The following is a 20,334-nucleotide window of genomic DNA, read 5'->3' as shown; positions in this document are numbered from 1 at the left end:
GTGGCTTTGAGATCAAACTTTGCTCAGGCAGTGTACAGACTGATCAGTCCAGTATCAATTTATAAATATGGAGTAAATGATGAACCAGAGAATGAAAAACTGATGATGTCTGCATTGTAGCTTAGACTAGGGTCATATCTGCACACGAGTGTCTGTCGTTTGGGTCCAAAGGGGTTCTGGAAAGACCGAACTGGACCTCAAAAACAGTAGTTACCTGCGGAGACTATAATGGGGTCTGCTGGGTGTTGGTTGTTTTTATACTAGATCTGGGGGAGAGAAAAGTCCTCAGTGCACTAGTTTTTTTCTCCACTGATCTTGGTCATTTCGGCGGTGGAGTCTCCAACGGAGCAGATGTGAATTTAGCCTTAAGAGTTTCCAATACAGATATTAAGGTTGTTTGGTGTTAGGGTCAGTGTTTAAGGATAGAGCTAGAGAAATGTAGAATAACGCTAGGTTCACACTAGCGCCCGGAGTCCATTTTCAGGTTTCCATCTTCTGCATGCAGAAGACGGAAAGCTGTCAGACCGGGTCCGGCCGTGAGCGTTTTATGCTCTCCGCCGCGAAACCGCTTTTTTAAAATCGAACACAGAGTACTGCATGTCCGGCTCTGTGTCCGATTAAAAAAAAAAAAACAGTTTTGCAGCGGAGAGCATAAAATGCTCACGGCTGGACATCTTTCAAACCCATTCAAATTAACTTGTTTGGATGTTGGTCGAGGTTCTTTATCCATCATCTGCACAATCTTGCGTTGAAATCTCTCGTCAATTTTTCTTTTCCGTCCACATCTAGGTAGGTTAGCCACAGTGCCATGGGCTTTAAACTTCTTGATGACACTGCGCACGGTAGACACAGGAACATTCAGGTCTTTGGAGATGGACTTGTAGCCTTGAGATTGCTCATGCTTCCTCACAATTTTGCTTCTCAAGTCCTCAGACATTTCTTTGGTCTTCTTTCTTTTCTCCATGCTCAATGTGGTCACACAAGGACATAGGACAGAGGTTGAGTCAACTTTAATCCATTTCAACTGGCTGCAAGTGTGATTTAGTTATTGCCACCACCTGTTAGGTGCCTCAGGTAAGTAACAGGTGCTGTTAATTACACAAATTAGAGAAGCATCATATGATTTTTCAAACAGTGTGTAACATCTCTGCCTGTTCAGGCCTCTGCGCCACCCTCTGCTCGCGTGCTGCGGCGCAGGAGGCGTGTGCAGTTTGAGAATCTGCTTAAAGTTTTTAGTTGCACTGTGTGAACACGGCTCTAGTCCTTAATTGGATTTGCACCACACCCGTCTTCTGCCAAGGTTGCCTCTGTCCATTAAGTGGTTATTCTGGCCTTGCCCTTTGATTGACAGCTGCCTTTCTGTGAACTCCATGGGCGGGTTTTTCCTCCCTATTTAGCCTTGGTTCCCATTCACACCAGTGCTTGTTATTGCCGTGCGCATACCTGCTCTTACGTTCCCTGTTTGCTTATACTATTATACCTGACCTTTGGCTTTTCTCATTGACTATTCTCTTGACTCCGATTTGGAACTGCATCGCTCTCGTTACCGAACCCTGGCTAGCTGACCTCCCTTTGTTGTTGTTCGTCTTGTCTGCGTTTTGTGTTTCACATATTCAGGGAGGGATTGTCCTCGTGGTTGTCGCCTATTACCTAGGATAGGGCCTGGCAATAGGAAGGGAAAGCGGGGGGCTTCAGCTTAGGGCTCACTGTCTCTTGTGCCCCTCCCAGGGTTTAACAGTGAACTCTCATCTAAGCTACTAGTGATTTGCAGTAACTCTCAGTCTTCATCTTCTTAGGAGAGCTAGGTTCGTCATAGCCTTGGATGGTTTTCATTACTCCACTTTAGTAAATTTTTCATGTTCAGTGTCTTAAAGTAGTGATGGATTGGTGTTTTCCTTTACGTATTGAGTGGTGTTTGCCATTATGTGTATTAGAAGGATAGGCAAATAAGGCTAAACTCTATATGGAACTGTCTACCAATCTGACCAGCAGGACACTACTGATGGTCTCAATCACATTATGAAGGCGAGAGGTCCCACAAACTCTTCACAAGGCATACCTGTTATTGAAAACCTTTCCAGATAGCTACCTCGTGAAGCTGATTGAAAGAATGCCAAAAATATGTAAAGCCGTCATCCTACTTAACTGCATATGTGTTCTTTCATAGTTTTCATGTCTTCAATATCAATTTTCAATGTGGAAAAAAAACAAAACTAAAATAAGAAAAAGCATGGAATAAAATTGTGAGGCCAAACTTTTGACAGGACCTGTATATTTTTTTCTCCTGTGCTTAGGAGCAGAAGGGGGGTGGCTTTGAAGAATATAAATTTTTCTACTTTAACTTTTTTTTGTTTTCTACTTAATTCTATTCCTATAATATAGAAAAAAATCTTGTGCCATATTCACTTGCCATGTTATTCAGACACCTCAAATATCCTTGATATGTTCATCATATATGCAAACTGAATTACAGTAGATTCAACCCTGTTCCTGATTGGTAATAAAACCATGAAACTGCATATTTTGCATGTGGTTTATTTTCATTTTGATTCTCATGACCGTGACCATACACGCTCACATAGTGATGAACAAGTAATTAAATTTCCCAGGAATGCCCCCTGTGGCTCGCATTAAATAGCGCGCTCTGATGCCTCTCATGTGCCATGTATTATCCTTCATTCACGCCCCCTTCCCCACCACCATATGGAGTTATTTTCCAATGATCTCTAAGAGACTTAAAACAATTTTCACATCAGCTTTATTGCACATTATTACATCAGGGGATGTCTCGGAGATTCACCTGGGAGCCCCACCTCAGACCACAGCCTTGGGCTCTGGATCCACCTATTAGGGTCTATTCAGACACAAGACTGCAGGAAGTTATTTTATCTCCTGTGTGAGGATATGAAGGTTCATAGGTTCCTCTTCCCTGCAGACACCTTTGGCTACACTTCATTTCTCACAAGATGACAAGTTTAGGTGCCAGGCAGAGGAACATCCTTGTAGTGACCACCTTCTCTCTGTTCATGGACAGCTTTTGCCAGACTGGATGCGGTGACACTTCCTACAGTGCCAGTGCCACAGGAGCAGGACAGAGTGGTTTCTATTGCCCGTCGGAATGTCCTCATACGAAAAACATAAATAACAGGATTAAGGGCAGAATTGGCATGAGAGAGAATGACAGCAGTGAGCACCAGGTCTGTGGGCACTGTACATTTCGGGCAGAAAAGTCGTATAACATTAAGGATATGAATTGGGAACCAGCAAACAACAAAGCAGAAGACGACAAGGAACAACGATGTGGCCATACGGAACTCCCTGACCACAATACGTCGTTTCCTCCTTCGCCGGCTCATGTCCACCGCCCATTCTGCAATCTGTCGGATCTGCCTTCGGATTTCCAGGAAGATGCGAGCATAGAGCACAAGCATGGCAACCAGAGGTGGAATCACACAACCAAAAAATATCAGATAGACCATGTATGACTCCGATATGAGGCTACTAAAGAGACACTCACTTTCCGGAGGGAATGGTTTACGCCAACCCATAAGTGGCATCAAGCCAGTGAGCGCTGCCAACATCCAGGTACAGATTATCACTATTACAGAAGCTCTGGGTGTGACCAGAGCACGGTAATGAAAGGGGCACAAAATGGAGATATAGCGCTCTACTGCTACGGCTAAAAGTCCAAAGATGGACGCCAAGGAAAATGTCATAAGGTTGCAAAGCATGAGTAAGCAAGAGTATAGACTGCAACGTGCTATGCCCAGGTCCAGCAAGATGGCACAAGGGATAGCCACAGCTCCCACAAGGATGTCTGCAGTAGCTAGAGACAACAGGAAGTTGTTGGTGACAGTGCGGAGCCTGCGGTCGTTTATAATGGCCAAGCAGATTAGAGTGTTGCCCACCACTGAGATGACCGCCGTCAGCACTTCTGTCACCAAGTATGGAATGTTAGATACAGTCACCAGAGGGGCAGAGGCAGCGGATGAGAGATTTGTGGCAGGCATGATGATGATGAACAAGGGTGAGTCATCCCCGGGAAGATGAGGATTTATGGTGACCTGCAAGATAAAATACAGAGTCAGTGCCATGAAGGAAGCCGTTGAATAGATTGATCAGCCACTGCCAGCCTGGACACACAAGAAAATCACTACTATAGAACACTTTAAGGGGCTGGACAAAATAACAAGAACACCTCTACTTTTTAGTCAGATTTCTCTCTTGCTGGCACAAGCACTAACATTCCCTTTTTTTCCCCTCAGTCAAATAGCTTTTATCACTATTGATGCATTTTATCTTGTGATGTCCTGAAATTCTGTTTCTTTGTTTTAGAGGGGATTGATTGTTGGTTTGCACTTGATAGGGGTTTCTACCCAAGCTGATGGATGTGTTGAGGTCTACTGTGATGTCATTTTGGGTCCACAGTGAACGCTGTAAAAAGGAAGCTTGTAAAAAAAGTTGTGCAAATGCAGTTTTTCCTCTAATTCCATCTCATTCTGATTTTTTTTCCAGTTTCCTAGTACATTATAGGGAATAATAAATGGTACCATTATAAAGTACAATATATCCCACCAACAATAACGATTAAAAAATTAAAATAAAAAATGGCTGTGGCAGGAAGGGGATAATCCATTTTTAATTTATTACTTAATCCGTATGTGTCCATCATAGTTTTCATGTTTTAGTACAAATCTACAATGTAGAAAATTAAAAACAAACAAAAAAAACCTCATGGAATGAAAAGTCCAAAGCTTTGACTGGTTTGCAATACATCTTCTCTTGTTTGCATGTGTCTATGATTTTGTCATCAAACTAATCATGGACAGTGTTAGATTGGGATGCCTAGGGCCTACCAGAAATATTCAGTATGGGAGTCCACTATACAGCTAAATGCCTATATATTACCTGCTTCCCAGTCATAGACTTTTTTTTCAGTATTAGGGTGCTTTCACACGGAGTTTCCGCTCCGCTCATTCAGACACGTAAACACGTGTCAAAGTGACACGTGAATTGTGGCACTGCACGGACTCGCCCATAGAACTCTATGGGCGAGTGCGGCAGGACACGGACATCTGCGGAGTCTATGCTGCCGATCAGCAACTAGTGTTGCTGATCAGCAACTTGCGGACCGTACATTCAATACGGTCGTGTAAGACCAGCCTTAGACTACAACCCCCATATCTATGTCAACATGATGATTGATGGTGGGGCCCCGCAATAACAATGAGAAGGGAGGGCCCAGAAGGGAGGATAGTGGATTCTGCCTCTGTGTGTATATGTAATCTCAGGCATCCATTCCTACTAATATTATATTATAATTATATACAGTCCTATGAAAAAGTTTGGGCACCCCTATTAATCTTAATCATTTTTAGTTCTAAATATTTTGGTGTTTATAACAGCCATTTCAGTTTGATATATCTAATAACTGATGGACACAGTAATATTTCAGGATTGAAATGAGGTTTATTGTACTAACAGAAAATGTGCAATATGCATCTATAACCATCTCAATACACTCACCATCCATCTATCATAAGACACTATGACTCTCACCTGGATTTCAGGAGCTGGCAAGGAATCCCAACATGAGATGAGACACAGGGAAGATGTGCCTTATAGCCCAGAGATTGAGTGGAGCATTTGTTTCAGGAGATATTAAACCCAAAGATCAAAGCTGTTACGAAGAAAGGGGAGAATAAATTGTCAGGACCCCTGTCTGCAGATCCAGTTCTATTCCAGAGACTGGAAGATGAGATTGTCAATCCTTCCGCCTGCAAATCCAGTTTGGCAGATAAGATAGTCAGGACCTTTTGTCCGAAGATCCAGATCTATCCCAGAGATTAGAAAATAAGATTGTCCAGAACTTCTTCCTGCAGATCCAGATGTATTACAGAGTATGGGAGATAAGAATATTAGCACCTTTTGTCAGCAGATTGAAGTCCTATTTAAGAGATTGGAAGATAAGATTGTGAAAGACCTAATACCTGAAGATTTGGGTCTATTTCAGAGACTGGGAGATTTTCAGAATCCCCTGTCTGTAGATCCCGGTTTTATTTCAGAGATTGGAAAAAGAGATTAGCTGGACCCTCTGCCTGCAGATACCAATCTGTTCCTGAAATCGTGAGATTAGACTGTCAGGACCTTTTGTCTGTAGATCCAGGTCTATTCCAAAGATTGAAAGATGAGATTGTTAGAATCCCGTCTGTACATCCATGTCTATTCTGGGAATTGAAAGATGAGATTGTTAGAGCCCTTTGCCTGTAGATCCAGGTCTGTTCTAGGAATTGGAAGATGACATTCTCAGGACCCTTTGTCTGCAGATCTGATCTGTTCCAGAGATTGGAAAATGAAGTGGTCTATTTCAGAAATTGGGAGATGAGATGAGTGACTCTATGGCTTTGCTGTCAATTTCTGTGTCCTGACGTCTTTGAAAGTGAAATAGGGTGTGGCTGTGGCACACGTGAGCAGATAATATAAATTTACCCGCCCACGTCCTCCCTGATTATGATGGACTCCATGACAGGTTTTAGTCCTGGTGTTTTCGGTGGGCTTTAAAACCAGGCCTTGCCCCATTAGTTTTCTCTTGGTTGAAGATTAAGCTGAGAACTTCACGTAAACAGCGTTTTCACTAAAACCACATGTGGCAGGATTATTTGTTAGTGCAGTGGTGAAATAGGGGGACGGCTGTAAGTGTATGGGTGCTGGGGTGTTCTCGTAAGTCTACAGTGTAGCTTTCACTTTGTGCAGCACACCACAGTTAGAAGTGCAAAAGCATAATAAACAGCTCTTGCCTTCTGCTGCGCACATGTAACCGTTGTATTGGGGTACTACATGTATAATAATATCGTGACCATGTAGCCCCACCCCTTTTTCTTAGAAATAAAATAATAAACTTCGGGGCTCTGTTGTCCAATATGTCTTGTCCCCAGCTTGTGTTCGAGGCATCCATGCCACAATGTTCTCTCTCTCTTATCGCCGTTGCTGCCATCTGTAATGTACTAATCCAGCCAAGCGTGAGGTGAGGAAAACAAACAAGCAGCAGATGAGAGGTGGCGTGATCCAAGGGGTTATTATCAGCACCACTGGGACCCGCCACGGTCCATGGCCGCTGACCGCACATTTCCTGCTTCTTTGTGGGGAGAAGAAATGAAATCGAGGAAAGACAATGGTGCACAAAAACACGACATGATCAAACCTCCTGTACGCAGAACCTCTTGGACAACTCTCTATGGGAACACTAGGCAGAAACGGATAGGGTGGCCATTACAGATTTTGTCACCCAGCTTTCTCAAAGTCCAGAAAGACAAAACAGAATTGGACAGAATGTGTCAAGTCCAGGACTAGACTAATATTGACATGGGAATGCTCCACCATGTATGTGGACGTTAGAGCTTACATGGGGCTGCTGACAGGAGCACACAATGTTAGGAGCCGTCTGTGCTGGGTAAATAACGCCGTTCTGCCAGCCCTCAGTCAGATAAATATTTGTCTGGCCACCATTGTCGTCAATGTACATTGTCAGTCAGGGTGATCAGCTGTGCTGGTTTCCATGTCACCATGAAAAATGAGCGACATGTGCCGAGACTGTGCCTGCAGCTGCCAGTTCTCCCACCCATGCTCAGCTCTCTGCACCGCAATCACAACATATGGTGACGAATTAGGGATAAAATACGACGACAGGATGGTGAGCTCTAGTGGTAGTGCACATGAGTTTCATAAAGAAAAGACTGCTGCCATGTTGTCCCACAAAACACTTAGACTGCATTCACATGTTAAGGCATCTATCAGGATTTAGGAGACATTTCATACCCTATAATAAAAATGTACTACAGATTGTAAATTCATGTGTGTTCACTAGGCAGAGGTGGAAGAATAAGACATGATTGTTGGTGGTGGAGGTAGTAGTGGCAGGGTATGTGGTACTGGTGGTTACACTAGGGAGAAATCTCGAGGTGGAAATATGAGGATGTGCAAGAATGCCATGGCCATGATAGCAAAATAAAAGCAAGGAAGGCTAAGACAATGCCGATGATGATTTTTTGCGCATAGGGCATGTAACCGGGTCAGGGTGTCAAGGTGATATCACATGAAGAAGGTGGTGGAAGTGTCAATCTTAAGGATTCCAGACAATGCACAGCCCCAACATCCAAAATGCTTGCCCGGAGCAGACTCACGGTAAGCTCACAGGTTGGTTGTGGTGGCACCGATGGTGGTACTAGCAGACATGTTTCCAGTACGGCTGATGTTGGCAACAGCAACTACACTCGGCCATGTGGGAATTTTTTTGTACACTTTCAAATGATAAATCCATGGCAATGTGCAAGATCTGTAACGCTGGGTTCACACCAGCATCTGGACTCCGTTATCAGGTTTCCGTCTTCTGCATGCAGAAGACGGAAACCTGTCGAGTCCGGCTGTGAGCGCCAGTGAGCGTTTTGAGCTCTTTTTTTTAAACCAGACACAGAGTACTGCATGTCCAACTCTGTGTCCGGTTAAAAAAAACCAGTTTCGCTGCGGAGAGCATAAAACGCTCACCGGCGCTCACTTTTCAGTTTGAAAGATGCCTGCAGGTTTCTGTCTCCTGCCCTGTTTTGTGCAGGAAACGGAAACCTGCAGAATGGAGTCCCGGCGCAGATGTGAACGAGCCCTAAGCAGAAACTTAGCTGTGGCCATGCAGGAACAAATACAGGAACGACATCTCTACGTACTGTCATGAAAAGGCATCACCAGCTCATTTGGCAAAATAAACTAGGCAGTGGCACTGGCAGGGAAAGTGAGCAAGGTTGTTGTACTCTGTCTCACCATGATCTTTTAGGCAGGCCACATTCACACCTTGTACATAGTGGTTGTCATTATCATCATTTGCTTCTCCTCCTTAAAGGGATTCTTTCATTAAATGCCATTTTTTTCTCACTAACACGTAGGAATAGGCTATTCTTCTCCTACCTTTAGATGTCTTCTCAACGCCGCCATTTGGCAGAAATCCCGGTTTTCTTCATTATGCAAATGAGTTCTCTCGCAGCACTGGGGGTGGGCCCCAGCACTCAAACAGCACTGGGAGTGTCCCCAATGCTGCGAGAGAACTCTCCACATCCATCTGTATGAGCAGTAGAAGGCAGTGAATGTTTACTGCATGCAACAGACCACATGGACAATGTGTTATTCTGAGATCCGCCATTGGAGTGGATCACTTCTGAAGCCCTTTGAGGGGCCACCAAATTTCATCAGTAGGGACAACAGCAGCATCAGTGATGTCATCTTATTGGAAAACATATTTGTGGTGATTATTTTTACACTGTTATATAACACTGTATGGACATGATGGTCTGAGGCGATTATTGCACTATTACTGTATATACTCGAGTATAAGCCGACCTGAATATAAGCCGAGGCCCCTAATTTTACTACAAAAACTGGGAAAACTTATTGACTCAAGTATAAACTGAGGGGGGGAAATGCAGCAGCTACTGGAAAATTTCAAAAATTAAAATGGTCTGAGTTTTGAGGTGCAGTAGTTGCTGGGGAAGGGGAGGGGGTGTTTTGGTTGTCTGTCTGCCCCTTCCCTGAGCTTGAGGACTGTTTTTTTCCTCCACTTGGAATTCAGTCTGGCTGAATATAGGGTATCTGCAGTGCTCCTATTAACCCCTTTCTGATGGAACAGGAGCACTGCAGATCCCCTATATTCAGTAGACCGGGCACTTTCAGACACAGGGATACCTAATGTGTTTGTGTTTCACAGTCATCTTCTACCTATGTATGTATTCTAGGGAAAGGAGGGATTTACAACTTTTATTTACTTTAGTTTTTTTATTATATTTTTTAAATATTCTTTTTTTCTCACTATTTTATGGGAGATTCTATACATTACTATTGTGGCTGGTCATAGACCCCCCCCCCCCCCAGAAAAAAAAATAAAAAATTCTCGCTTGACTCGAGTATAAGCCAAGGGGGGCTTTTTTTAGCACAAAAACTTTGCTGAAAAATTTGGCTTATACTCGAGTATATACAGTATATAATACTATATGGAGAAGATGGACTGAGGGGATTATTATTATTACACTATTATATAGCACTATATGGACATGGCAGTCTGAGGTGATTATTATTACTCTATTATATAACACTATATAGGCATAGCAATCTGAGGTGATTATTATTACACTATTATATAACACTATATGGACATGGCAGTCTGAGGTGATTATTATTACACTATTATATAACACTATATAGACATGGGAGTCTGAGGAGATTATTATTACTCTATTATATAACACTATATGGCCATGCTGATCTGAGGTGATTATTATTACACTATTATATAGCACTATATGGACATGGGAGTCTGAGGTGATTATTATTACTCTATTATATAACACTATATGGACATGGGAGTCTGAGGAGATTATCATTACTCTATTATACAACACTATATAGGCATAGCAGTCTGAGGAGATTATTATTACTCTATTATATAACACTATATAGGCATAGCAATCTGAGGTGATTATTATTACACTATTATATAACACTTTATGGACATGGCAGTCTGAGGTGATTATTATTACACTATTATATAACACTATATAGACATGGGAGTCTGAGGAGATTATTATTACTCTATTATATAACACTATATGGCCATGCTGATCTGAGGTGATTATTATTACACTATTATATAGCACTATATGGACATGGGAGTCTGAGGTGATTATTATTACTCTATTATATAGCACTATATGGACATGGCAGTCAGGTGATTATTATTACTCTATTATATAACACTATATAGGCATAGCAATCTGAGGTGATTATTATTACTCTATTATATAGCACTATATGGACATGGCAGTCAGGTGATTATTATTACTCTATTATATAACACTATATGGACATGGCAGTCTGAGGAGATTATTATTACACTGTTATATAACACTATATGGACATGGGAGTCTGAGGTGATTATCATTACTCTATTATATAACATTATATAGGCATAGCAGTCTGAGGGGATTATTACTACACTATTACAATGGTATATATATAACATGTGTTGCTGGGCCATACATTACCTCACCGGGACACTCGGTCTCCCCTCAGGGCTGCACCTCTCGCACTACAACGTCTGTTTTCCCGCCCAGGTATGTGACACCAGCCGTCGCTAGGGGCAGCACTGTGTTGTTCTGCATCATGGCGGCCGGGTGCGGGAACTCCGTAGGGTCAAGACTTTTCTCCCGTGTGGTGAGGCCCGGAGCTCCGCGGGGGAGGTGAGTGACTGACTCCTCCTTCCACAGGTGACGTGACGCATCACTTTTAGCCGCCATGTTGTTTCCCTGGATCCTCCCGGTCATGGTTGTTGTGGTGATCGTAACAGCTTTCAGGACTGGCATTGATGTGAACACTGAATATGTATTCATTACATCGGGTGCCTGAGCCCTGCTACACTGGAAGCCTGCACATCTGCTAAACCTGGGGGTCTGCACCTGGCTACACTGAGGGTCTGCACATCTGCTAAACCTGGGGGTCTGCACATCTGCTAAACTTGGGGGTCTGCACCTGGCTTCACTGGGAGGGGGGGGGGGGGTCTGTGTCCTCCAACACTGGGGGTCTGCACATCTGCTACACTGGGGGTCTGCACCTGGCTACACTGGGGAATCTGTGTCCTACACTGGGGGTCTGCACATCTGCTACACTGGGAGGTCTGTGTCCTGCTTTCTGTACCTGGCTACGCTGGGGTGTCTGCACATCTGCTACACAGCGGGGTCTGTACCTGGCTACACTGAGGGTCTGCTTAATGCTACACTGGGGGTCTGCACCTGGCTACACTGGGGAATTTGTGTCCTACACTGGGGGTCTGCACATCTACTACACTGGGAGGTCTGTGTCCTGCTTTCTGTTCCTGGCTACGCTGAGGGTCTGCTTAATGCTACACTGGGGGTCTGCACCTGGTTACGCTGTTGGTCTGTGTCCTGCTACACTGAGGGACTGCAACTGGCTACACTGGAGGTCTTCACCCTTCACGACAGGTGATGGTGCCCTGTCACATTGGGGGTCTGGTACCCGGTTTGTGCTGCTTCACTAGCCATGCAGTTTGCTACATCGGGGGATCTTTGCTTTGCTACACTAAGGCGCGGTTCACATGGTGGAAAGTGAATGGAAATTTGAGGCAGTTTTCAGTCTCAGATTCCTCTCCACTTTCTGGCCTCAGGATATAGATTCAGAACAGAATAGGGCGCTGATTCTGAGGCTGAATTCTCAAGTTACTCCATGTGAACTTACTTGAAGTGTTTGCACTCTGCTCCTCCCCTATACAATGCAGTAAAGTCAGCGTTTTTCTTTAAGGGGCAGATGGTCGCTGGACATGGAGGAGCTGGCGATGACCCTTCCTGGTGGTCATTGGAAGGAAACTGGTGTCCAGGTCTGTCTATACGAGTCTTGTCATAGTGTGGAGTGTGTGGCCTAAATCACCTGTTACATCATATAAAAATACAAAAAACTTGATAGTCTTCAGTAGTTGATACCTTTTTAATGGCTAACTAATAATGATGACAGATTACAACGTTTCGGAACGTCTAGACTCCTTTCTCAAGTAAATTTAAAACCATTTCTGAAGGATGCATATTTATATACAAAAGGGCACATAGGGATAGAATTCCAGGAGGAAGGGGGGGGAAGAGGGTTGTTAGTAATTGGTAGAAACAATGTAAACACTTACAGGTCCTTATCAGTTCTCAGGGTCTCAGGTCAGTGATTTCTGTAAAATGACATACACCCCTTCCTCCTGGAATTCTATCCCTATGTGCCCTTTTTGTATATAAATATGCATCCTTCAGAAATGGTTTTAAATTTACTTGAGAAAGGAGCCTAGATGTTCCGAAACGTTGTAATCTGTCATCATTATTAGTTAGCCATTAAAAAATGTATCAACTACTGAAGACTATCAAGTTTTTTGTGTTTTTATATTTCCTACCCACTGGCTAACACGGTACGAGAACAAACATTTTCCTTATACTGTTACATCATATCATATTCTGTAGTCACATCCAGAGCTGCAGACACAATTCTAATATTATAACGTCACATACTGCAGTCACATCCAGAGCTGCAGACACAATTCTAATATTATAACGTTATATACTGCAGTCACATCCAGAGCTGCAGGCACAATTCTAATATTATAATGTCTTATACTGCAGTCACATCCAGAGCTGCAGGCACAATTCTAATATTATAATGTCTTATACTGCAGTCACATCCAAATCTGCAGACACAATTCTAATATTATAATGTCTTATACTGCAGTCACATCCAGAGCTGCAGGCACAATTCTACTGAAACATCATGCTATATTCTTCTGACCCCATCAGCAGCTCCATGTTCTGGATGAGGTGGAAGATTCTTGTTCCTTCTTCTGGGCAGTGAGGTTCTTGCAGTAGTGACAGTGACACCGACAACACCAAAATCTTAGAGTCCTGGTGATATGTATATATATATATATATATATATATATATATATATATATATATATATATAGATGTGTAAATTATTTATTGTATTTACCCAGCACCTTCTGGTCCATGCCGTCTCCTACATCCAATTTCTGCAGCGCAAGATCCAAGAGACTCAGAGGAGAATCCTCCCACATGGCACCTGGCAGGGTAAGTACAAGTGCTGATTGTGAGGGGGGACCAGGAGGTGGGTGTAATTGGGATGGAGAGGGATACCAGGACACAGTGCAGTGGAACAGTCAGAGTATCGGGAAATTGGGTAAGAGGGAGGACCAAGAGATGGGATTTCAGGGTGGTACCAGGAAATGGGGTAAATGGGAGAGGTTTAGGGTGTAACAGGAGATGGGGTAAGTGGGGGAGGGGTAGTTAGGTACCAGGAGATGGAGGTGGTTGTAATCCCCAGTGCCTTGCTGTCACATCTAGGTGTCCTCTGTGTGCAGAGCCCACTTGATCTGGCTGTGGAGTTCAGTGAGGTTGGTATTAAGTGGCCGGAGTTGGGGCAGGGCAGATCCTAACAGTGTTTGATGTGTAGGTTCCCTCCCACTCTGGACTCCAAGACGTGCTGTAGATGTCATGGGAACGCGGAAAAATGTCAAACTGGGTGTCAGGAGAAGATGGCAGTCCAGAGGTGAGATAATAAGCTGTTACTGACCAATCACTACACCAGAGTCAGCTCATAGACTGTGATATAGATATATATATATATATATATATATATATATTTATATGGACTGTAGAGGCGGAGTCAGAAGAGAGGTACGGTCTCCGCAGGGAGCAGTAATTGTCACTTCTTTCCTTTAAGGTTCTAAAGTGAAACCAAACGTAAATTCCAAGGAGATCTCATGGTAAGTATGTCACCATGGCCATATGTGCAGAGAACAGTGGTGCAGACTCCAGGTCTCTCTATGTCTGTTTCAACTCTTTCCAGGCAGACGCTGGTCCCATATGTCTCGTCCTCATCCTCTGATAATGGTGATGGGGGTCCATGGCTCGTCTCTGTCTCCATGTCCCCACGCTCTCCTCACAGTGAGTGACTCATATATATCAGTAAGCAACCCCCAATGTGCAGAGAATATTATTTGGACCACCACGAATATCCAGAGATATCTAGGGACTATTCAAGATGTGGCAGCAGTCCTTGGAGTGGTCCTCAGCATTCTTACTGGTCACTATGGGGTGAATACTATGACCTGACTGTCATCTGCTCTCTAGGTCCCTGCAGCCTGCCGTCCTCTGAAGCTGCACTCCTGGAAATGAGCCCATTGCTGATGTCATCTCCAACGAAGAATCTGCCACCAAGTAGGTACAATGGCAGCCATGCACTGAGCTGCAGGGAGTGGTCCTTGTGTGTAGGATGTGGACCGCGGGTACAGCAAGTGGTTCTGGGATGTATGATGGATAGGTGTGGTTTCTTTTTTATTTCAGCTTTGTTTGAGGATATGGAGATCTGCCCTTGGTCACTTGAAGATGTTCAGGTAAAGTGGTAGACTCTACATTATAGTAAGTGAACGCTGTGGAGAGGTGGGGACCTGCCGCTATTGTTGAACTGATCATATCCGTCCACATCCCTCCTGAACTGTATTATCCTGAACCAAAACAGTATTAACCAGAACCCCCAACCCATAACCTGACCCTAAACTGTCCTATCTAGAACCCCCACCCCATGATCCAACCCTGAACCTTGAACTGTATTATAAAACCACCTCTGCTCTTTCAGGACCCTACAGTGGCCTCGTCATTCTTCCTGGATCATAACTACCTGTCTTCTGGTAAAAGCGGCAACATGGCGGCCAATGGATGCCTAGAAGATAAGCAGCAGCCATCAGTAGAGGCCACCTTAGGATCTGAAGTCAGGAAATGCATTCAAGCATGTGGCCCAAAAAAGAGAGCCAGGAGGCGGAAGGTAAAAGATGGGGCTCAGGCTGAGGGTGTGTTCCATTCACATTACTGTTGTCCCTGACATATTGTTGCTTCTCAGCCGCGCTCCTCCACAACCAGGGATGATGTAAGCACTGCTGACTCCGGTCATAGTGCAGGAATGGTGCCCACAAAGAAGCCCAATACACTCTCCCGGCTGAAGCAATTCAGGAAGAAGTGTGTAAATGGATTCATCATGTTCTGCAGGTTAAATAGGCGTCTATACCTGAGGTACCGGAGACAAGTGAAGGTAGGGGGATGGGGCTGGAGAGTGACGGCTATCTGACTTGCTCCTTGTCTTTTTAGTGCAAATCCTGGCAAAGCATCGACAGCTGCGACTAAGGATCTGGCAGAGCTGTGGAAAATGATGTCAGCCCGCGAAAGGCGCCCCTACTGGTGAGTGCCCATATCTGTCGAATTTGGTTCGATCTGCAAACTGGGTCACCCTTCTCAAGAAGGTTTTGCCAATGTGCCTCATTAAACCTGGAAGCCCCTCCTTATTTTACATAGCTCCACTTACTCTACTTAATCCTGATAACCCCTTCCTCTTTATTAAATATGGGTGCTCCTCATTATTCCTGACAGCTGCCCACTCATTATATATGACAACTCCTTATTAAAAAATGGCCCCTCATTAAATATAGCTCCTCTTCATTAAATATGGCACCTCTTTATTAAACATGGTTTCTCTTCATTAAAGGGATTCTATAATTAGAATTCCCCTTTTTAAACAAGTACATGTAGGAATAGCCTTAAGAAAGGCTATTGTTCTCTTACCTTTATTATTCTGATCTGCACTGTGGTTCTTCTTCCATATGTAAATGAGTTTTCAGACAGCACTGGGGGTGTTCCCCGTGCATCTTCTTCTCCGGACCACCTCTTCTCCTGTGTCACCTTCGTGTCTTCATCCAAAAGCGCTGACTGGGCATGTCCGTCGGCCATTTTCCTGTGGTCTCTCCCGTTCGGCCAATAATAATAAAGGTAAGAAAAGAATAGCCTTTCTATTCCCACGTGTACTTAGTTAAAAATGGGAATTCTAATTATAGAATCCCTTTAAATATGGGCCCTCCTCATTAATCTTGACAACCCTTCTTCATTAATCCTTCCCCCCGATGCCTCATCAATCTTTACTTTTGTTTAATTAATCCTAAACCTTCCTCTATATTAAATACTAGCCTCTGCCCGTGACTTCGTCTGCATGTTGTTGGCGTCTATGATCCGCCTATATTTAGCAAATTGCTGCCGTCGATGGTTTGCCTGCTGTGGCGTTTCGGCAGCTCTTAAGCTGTCCTGCTGCTGAACTTGTTCCTCGCACCCTGCCTGTGATTCTGGCTTCCCTGCAGCTCGCTGGGACACCATATAATGAGCATGTTGTTGGCGTTGGTGATCCGCCTGCTCCGGCATTTTGGCAGCTGTCAAGCTGGCCTGCCACTGAACTCATTCCTGGCGCTGTGCCCGTGATTGTTCAGGCAACTCAGCAGCTCGCTGGGAAGCCATATAATGAGCATGTTGTTGGTGTTGATGATCTGCATGCTCTGGCGTTTCGGCAACCCTCAAGCTAGCCTGCAGCTGAACTCGATCCACACGCTGTGCCCATGATAGTTACAGCATCTCAGCAACTTGCTGGGACGCCATATAATGAGCGTGTTGTTGGTGTTGATGATCCGCCTGCTCTGGCGTTTCGGCGGCTCTCCAGTTGGCCTGGCACTGAAGTAGTTCTTCACACCGTGTCTGTAATTGTTCCGGGATCTCAGCAGCTCGCTGTGATGCCATATAATGCATGTGTTGTTGACGTTGATGATCCCCCTCAGTTCCGCTTGAGGAGAACTGTGTTACTTCTGGCTACCTTCATAGCTCTCGTTGTTTGCGACAAATTAGATTTTAATCGAGGTTACAATCTATTTATGTGCCGAATTTTATTCAAATCCGTTCAGCCGTTTTTGCGTGATTGAGGAACAAACATCCAAACACACAAACATTCACATTTATGTAGGATTAGTAGGATAGGATTAGTATTTATAATATTAGTAGGATAGGATAGGATTAGTAGGATGGCACCTCCTCCTCATTAATCTTGAGACCCCCACTGCTCATTATATGTGACTCCTCATTATTAAATATGGCTTCTCCTCATTAATCCTTACTTTCCTTCCTTATACTTCTGACTCCTCCTCATGTTCATGTTTCATTAATTCTGATTCCTCCTTCTTTAATGTTGGCTCCTCCTCATTAACACTTTCCCGTCTTATCTCTTTCAGTATGAAGGCTCTGCAGTTCAGTCTGCTGCATGATCGTTTAGTGAAGAGCGGCTCTGCGGTGCACCCACATGAGAACATATCTCCCCCAAAACCTGTGTCCGTGCTGCTGGCAGAGAAAACTGCTTGCTCTGAAGAGCTTGTGGACCCCTAACTTGGGCCCCAACTATGACCAGTTTATGGCCAGATTACCTCTGTTTTAGTGGTTGTGATGTTTTGTTTCCCAGTAAAGTTTTCACTTTTTGGGTGTATAATACAGGATGTGTGTTAATATCAGCACTGCCAGGAGGTGGCACCACATCTTTAGATTGATCATCCTGCATCAGCCACTGTGATAAATCTGTTTGGTAGTAACACTGCTTACATTCACAATTCACCACGGTCACTCTTTACATTCACAATTAACCATGCCCACTCCTTACATTCACCAAGGACTGCGCTCGCTTCTAGGGGTTTCTTCAAAGAGGACCTTTCATCAGATTGGGCATGGGCAGTTTTATATACTGCTGGAAAGCTGAAAGTGTGCTCTTTACAGTCAGAAGGGCGTTCCTGACAGTCAGTCAGGTACGTCCTTCTTCCCAGCAGCGCCTATAGCGCAGTACAGTGTGAGTGGGGAGGAACGCCCCCTCCCTCTGCTCACACAGCTCATCCATAGACGAGTATTATCAGGAGGGGAGGGGGAGTTCCTCCCCGCTCACACTCTACAGCGCGATAGGCTCTGCTGGGCAGAAGGGCGTCCCTGGCTAAGTGTCAGAAACGCCCTTCTGACTGTAAAGCGCTATGGTACCGGGACCGATAGCGCTTTACCCGGGGCACAGATCTGGAAAGCCGACAGTGCGCTGAATTCAGCGCACTGTCAGCTTTCCAGCAGTATATGGAACTGCCTGTGCCCAATCTGATGAAAGGTCCTCTTTAAGTTGTGCACTGGTCCCCAAATCTGATCAGGGTAACGTCCACAGAGGCTTATTCTTTGACATGATCAAATAGACCTCGCAGACAGACGCATTAAAGGGTGAGAAATAAAACTGCTTCATTGTTAAATAGTTTTGCAACCTCTTAATAGATTTTGAGGTCGATTTATGTACCACTAGCATCTGCCCGCGACTTAGTCGGCAGGTTGTTTGATTGGCGCCGACCTTCATATATGTATGCAATGGGTGCTGGCAGTAATCCGCCTGGGTTGGCATCTTGGTTCTGCGACATCTATGTATATGTGCAGTATCTGCAGGTGCGGCCTGGCTCCCCCAATTTCCACCCTACACCCTCACCTGACCCCCCACGCAGCACTCACCTCTCGTGCGTCCTAGGCGGCCCCGGCCCTTTGAGGGGCCCCCTACAACTCCCCTTTCCGCGTCCCCCCTTCCAGAACGCACTTCCGGTGCGCCCCCCCCTCACTCCATCGGGCTCCCGACACCACCCTCCTCCCTCCAGCAGGCTCCCGGCACCATACCCCTCCAGCGGGCTCCCGGCATGCTGGAAGAACAGTGCAGTATGCATGGCAGAGACCTGAAGTGTCCGTTTGCTCTGCACATGTGCGGGATTTCAAGCAAGGAGGTGGTTAGAGCGGCGCTGAAAAGGCTTAGAAAAGAGAAGAGGATAGCTCATAACGGTACATAGGCGGGACCACAAGGATGCCGCGGCTGTGCTTTGTGGAAAAATTTTTTTATTTAAAATCTACAGAATGCATCTGAAAAACAAAAGTACTGCTGAAAAAGCCTTTATAAAGGCTATAATACGTGGTGCTTAGTTAAAAATTATTTTTGCCAATGATACCCTGTTTCCCCGAAAATAAGACACTTCCCCCCCCCCCTTCACCTTCTGGATCACATACAACCGGCAGTCATGCCGGCGCTCCGCTAAGGAAGTATCAGCATGACTGCCGATTGTTCCCCGCTCCAGCCGCTGCATAAGACATCCCCCGAAAATAAGAAAGGTCATATATTTCGTTAGATAATTAATTATAAGAATCTGTCTTATTTTCAGGGAAACAGGGTAGATCCCCTTTAATAAATGGCAGTTACGCTGGGTTCACACCAGCATTCTGGTCTCCGTTCTGTGGTTTCCATCTTCTGCATGCAAGAAGACGTAAAACCACAGACCGGGTCCGGCCGTGAGCGTTTTATGCTCTCCGCCACGAAACCGTTTTTTTTTAATCCGGACACAGAGTACTGCATGTCAGACTCTGTGTCCGGATTAAAAAACCTGGTTTCGCGGCGGAGAGCATAAAACGCTCACCACCGCACAGCTTTCTCACCCATTCAAATGAATGGGTGAGAAAGAATACTGCAGGTTTCCGTCTCCTGCTCAGTTTTATGCAGGAAACAGAAACCTGCATAACGGAGTACCGAGCGCAGATGTGAACGAGCCCTTACAAGAACAAGTCGAGACCAAGATAAGGTCTGTAAGACTAAGAAAGATTTCAGATACAACTGCTCGTAGGATTGCCAGAGAGGCAAATCAAAACCTCACTTGACTGCAAAAGACCTTCAGGAAGATTTAGCAGACTCCGGAGTTGTGGTATATTGTTTTACTGTTCAGCGGTACCTACACAAATATGGCCGATATGGAAGAGTCATCAGAAGAAAACCTCAGCTGCGTCCTCACCATAAAATTCAGCCTCAGGCGCTGTGATTTCTGTCTCACTTCCA

At 44.7% G+C, this 20,334-nt stretch overlaps 1 pseudogene; it reads right to left on the bottom strand.

The window, feature by feature from the left end:
- Window positions 1-2,856: 2,856 nt before the first annotated feature.
- On the bottom strand, window positions 2,857-4,015 carry LOC142184309 (adenosine receptor A1 pseudogene; annotated as a pseudogene).
- Window positions 4,016-20,334: the final 16,319 nt, after the last annotated feature.

This window comes from Leptodactylus fuscus, chromosome 11 (genome assembly GCF_031893055.1).
Source record: "Leptodactylus fuscus isolate aLepFus1 chromosome 11, aLepFus1.hap2, whole genome shotgun sequence".
Taxonomy (NCBI): domain Eukaryota; kingdom Metazoa; phylum Chordata; class Amphibia; order Anura; family Leptodactylidae; genus Leptodactylus; species Leptodactylus fuscus.
Note: the sequence above shows the minus strand (reverse complement) of the source record. Positions and strands in the feature narration are given on the sequence as shown.